We start from the raw sequence: 4662 nt of genomic DNA, 5'->3' as shown, positions 1-4662 counted from the left end.
TATATGTTGATATCCACTTCATATAGCACTCCCATTCAGCATCATGCCTTCCAAAATTGAGCCAAAAGCCTCCAAAAATTGTGGATCACATGTTTCATTAATGAATCCATGTGCAGGGACCTGTGCGTACGCACATCTCGCTGAATGTTCACCTGTGCGTACGCACAGTAGCTGATTTCCTTCTTGTACGCACGCACAGACGGTTGTGCGTACGCACAATTGGCTATATGTGCTTTTCCTTATTTTCTTCATGTGTTCTCCCTTGTACATGCTTTCTTCCACTTTTGCTTAGCCAATCTTACCTCTAAGGCCTGAAATCATACAAGAAATATTTCATGGCATCGAATGGCATAAAACTAGAATTAAAATGATTAATTTAGGCACAAAAATGCATGCTTTCACATTTAAACTCAATTTAGGGATCAAACACAAAAGTATACTATTTAAATTAATAAGTGTGAGTTTTTGTGACAAAATCCATCCAAATCAAGCCAAAATATATCATCAAATATGGACTCATCAAGGCATCTCAGGAATCACATGTCGAGGTGGCTCGACATGCTTATGTTGTGGTTCATGTGCCGGCTCTCTAGTATGCTCCATCTTTCTTTTAGTGATGGGCTTGTCCTCCTCAATTGAAATGTCACCTTCTATGACAATTCCAGCTGAATTGCATAGGTGACAGATAAGATGAGAAAAAGCTAACCTTGCTTGGGTGGAGAGCTTGTCCTCCACTTTGTACAACTCTTGAGGTATCACCTCATGTACTTTCACCTCCTCGCCAAGCATGATGCAATGGATCATGATGACTCGGTCTATAGTCACTTCGGACTAGTTGCTAGTAGGGATGATAGAGCATTGGATAAATTCCAACCATCCTCTAGCTAAGGGCTTGAGGTCAGGCCTTCTTAGTTTGATAGGCTTGCCTTGGGAATCCCTTTTCCACTGTGCTCCTTGACGTTAGGATTTTCACTAGTAAAGAATTTTATAAAATATAGTTGCGTTGTGAGTATAGATTCTAAACCAACAGAAAATCCCTTCGTACAAACGTTTTGGTTGTCATAAGTAACAAACCCCTAAATAAATTGATAACTGAAGTATTCAAACCTCGGGTCGTCTTCTCAAGGAATTGCAGGGAAGTATGTTCTTATTATTGGTTATGAAGATTATAAATTGGGGTTTTAAAGATGAGGAACAAGAAATTTAAATTGCAAGTAAAGTAAATAAATAACTGTAAAAACACACTTTTGGCAAGGTATGAGAAATTGGAAGTCCTATCCTAGTTATCCTTATCAATGATGATGAAAATTGAATCTTAATTACACTTAGTTAACCTTTGCTAGTGCAAGGGAAGGTCAAGTGACTAATTAGTTTGATCTTCAAATCCTAATTAATTCCTAGAAAAAGATTGGGATTATTGAAGTTCAAGCTGATTAGCAAAGATAGCAATTATCAATCACGTTGAGTATAATAACTCCTGAGTTACTGATTTCTTAACCAAGACCAAAAGGGGAAAAGTAAATCTAATGGAACAAAAATGTCTTCGGATTGGAAGCAACAGTAACATAAATAAAAGAGAGTAATAATAAATTGAAATACCTCAAATAACTTTAATTCAAAGAATAATCTGTAACGTAGAAGAATTCCTAAATTAAATTGAGAAGATAAATAAAAAGGAATATGGAACCTGATGAGAAGAGATAATCCTGAAAGCAAAAGAAATCCTAATTCTAATCCTAGAAGAGAGAGGAGAGAACTTCTCCCTCCAAACTACATCTAATTCATGAATAGTAACTAATTGGAGATTCTCCCTTTAATGGATGCATTACCCCACTTCGTAACCTCTGATATGTGCCTTTCGGACTTGGATTTGGGCCAAAAAGGGCTTTAGAAATCGCTGGGAGCATTTTCTGTAATTTCTGGTGCGTGGCCTCTATCACGCGTCCGCGTGGATCACGCGGTCGCGTCATTTGGAGTTTTTCTTGTCACGCGGTCGCTTCAGTCATGCGTCCGCATCATATGCGTTATGCTTATGGCGCGCGATCGCGTCAATCACGCGGTTGCGTCACTGCCATTTCGCGCTGGCATGCGGCTGCGTCGCCCATGCGATCGCGTCGCTGCCAGTTTCTTCAAAAACTCCGCTTTATGCTTTCCTTCCATTTTTGCATGTTTCCTTTCCATCCTTTAGTCATTCCTGCGTTGAAAGATCTGAAATTACTGAACACACGAATCACGGCATCGAATGATAATGAAAGGAAATTAAAATTATTATTTTTAAAGCATAGGAAACATGTTTTTCACATATATCTCATAATAAGGAAGGGAAAGTAAAACCATGCAATTTATATGAATAAGTGAGTGAAGGATTGAATAAATCACTTAAATTAGGCACAAAATATATCATAAAATATGGGTTTATCAACCTCCCCACACTTAAACAATAGCATGTCCTCATGCTAAATCCAAGATAAAGAGTAAGGTAAGGTTGAAGTGGTGGAATCTCATGCAATGCAATCTATTCTAAATGCAACTACCTAAATGAATCATGCAATTCTAATTTTTATTCACTTGTATATAAAACTTACATGTAGTTAAATTAATTCACATTCTCAAGGAATCATATATGCATAGCCAAACCTTAGATAATGATAAAGCACTTTTACAATTGAGATGGGAAAGAGAATTATTTTACAAACTTGCAAGACAATCAGCAATTTAAGCAGAGATATATGTTGATGAGCTATGGAACCCTCACTGGATTTTGTGTTTACTCTCTAGTCACTCAGTGTTTATTGGGTCAATCACTCTATTCTTCTTTTTATCCTTACTTTGTTCTTCATCTAACCAATCAACAATCATAGAATATAGGCATGCAAAAATCATGAGGTCTTTAATTAAGATTGTAATGGGGCCAAGGTAAGGGTAAGGGTATATGTATATGGCTAAGTGAGCTAATTAAGTGAATCCTTGATTAGTCTAAGATCTCACCTAACATACATATTTTGTAAAGCAAAGCTTCTTTACCTATTTTCCCATATTTTCCCACTTTTACATGCTCATATTTTAATTTTTATTTATTTTTATCCTATGTGCATCGCTTTTTGCATTTGGATAATTCTTTTTGTATTTCCTTTATTCAAATGCTGAAACATAATTTTTTTTTACACATGGTAATTAAATTATTTTGATTACACAAGAGCATGCTTCCCAAAACTTTTTTTTTAAAATAAGAAATTTTATTCTTTTTAACTTTCTACCTTTTTGTTTCTATCATCCATGTTCCCATAAGGTTCCCACACTTACACAATACACAATTTCTATCTTAAGCTAACCAAAGATTCAACTTGGGATTTTTATTTTGTTTTTCTGCTTAAGGCTAGTAATGTGTTTATAAAACAAGAGGGGATTTAAAGGGTCAAGGGGGCTAACAAGGGTGATGTAAAAGGTAGGCCAATTTGGGAATGGTGAGCTAGAATCAAACAATGGCCTCAATCACTTTCTTGGTATGTATCTATATTCTATAATTGGACATATAGATTAAAACAAAGTAAAGAACACCAGAATAAAAAGAAGCGCAGAACACACAGGAATAAAATATTATGGTTTAAATGTAACCATGCAATTAAGCTCAAAACTCACAGGCTGTGTGTTCTCTAACTCAAAAATCATATATCAGTTATATATGTCAAGCAAGTAAAAATTAAGAGTTCCCATTATTCTCAATGTAAATCTTAAGGTGGCTTTAAAGTTTTAGTGTTTCTCCTTGATGAAATGTTGTTAACTAACTAAGATGTAATGCTATATATACAAGGTGTGTGTTATTTTTATTCTGTTAAAGTTTCTAGTTTACTTCCTTTTTATTTTCAATCGAATTAATCCACATATTCTATAACTAATAAGTTATAGTTGCAACTAAACTAACTAGCTAAAATATGAACTAAAGTGCAACATGCAGAAATATAGTAAAAATACATGAAGATAGTAATGTATAAATACTGGGAAAATAAAAAAAGAAAAAGAAAAAATACAGAAAAGTAGTAAAATAAAGTAAGAGAGTTTGTAGTGGTTCACCAAAAAATACGCCAAAGATGGCGACCTCCCCACACTTAAATACTAGCATCGTTCTCGATGCTCACTCAAGCAGGGTGAGACGAAGTGTCATCTCTGGAAGGATGGGCTGCTGGTGTCTCGATGGTAGGCTGAGGATTTGTAGTTGCTGTGAGGATCGGAGGAGTGGTCTGATGCAGCGGGGGCTCTGTCTGTAGAGGAACCTCCGGATCTGCGATCTGTAGCTGGTGGTGCTTCTCATGATGTGGTGCAGTGTGGCCGGGACCTCCCTGCTCAGCCTGGGTAGGTGCCTCCTCGTCGTGATCACTCACTTCCTCCTCAGATGTGTCAGAGGGCGTGTCGGGCTCGCAGGGAATGTCACCACCAGAGCGGATCATCAGCTTGAGGTGCTCATAGCGTCGCTTGTGGCAATGCTCAGACCTCTCAAAAAGTCGCCTGGTGCGACGGTCACATCTCTCAAACTGCTACTGGTGATGGCACTCCATCTGATCTAGGCAATTAAAGAGTCGGTGCACCAGATGGTAGATGGGCTCAGGAGCATGTGGAGGTGCAGTGGGTGGTGTTGGTCTAGTGGGAGCACATGGGGTAGCTGAA

This window comes from Arachis stenosperma, chromosome 9 (assembly GCF_014773155.1).
Source record: "Arachis stenosperma cultivar V10309 chromosome 9, arast.V10309.gnm1.PFL2, whole genome shotgun sequence".
NCBI classification, from domain to species: domain Eukaryota; kingdom Viridiplantae; phylum Streptophyta; class Magnoliopsida; order Fabales; family Fabaceae; genus Arachis; species Arachis stenosperma.
Note: the sequence above shows the minus strand (reverse complement) of the source record.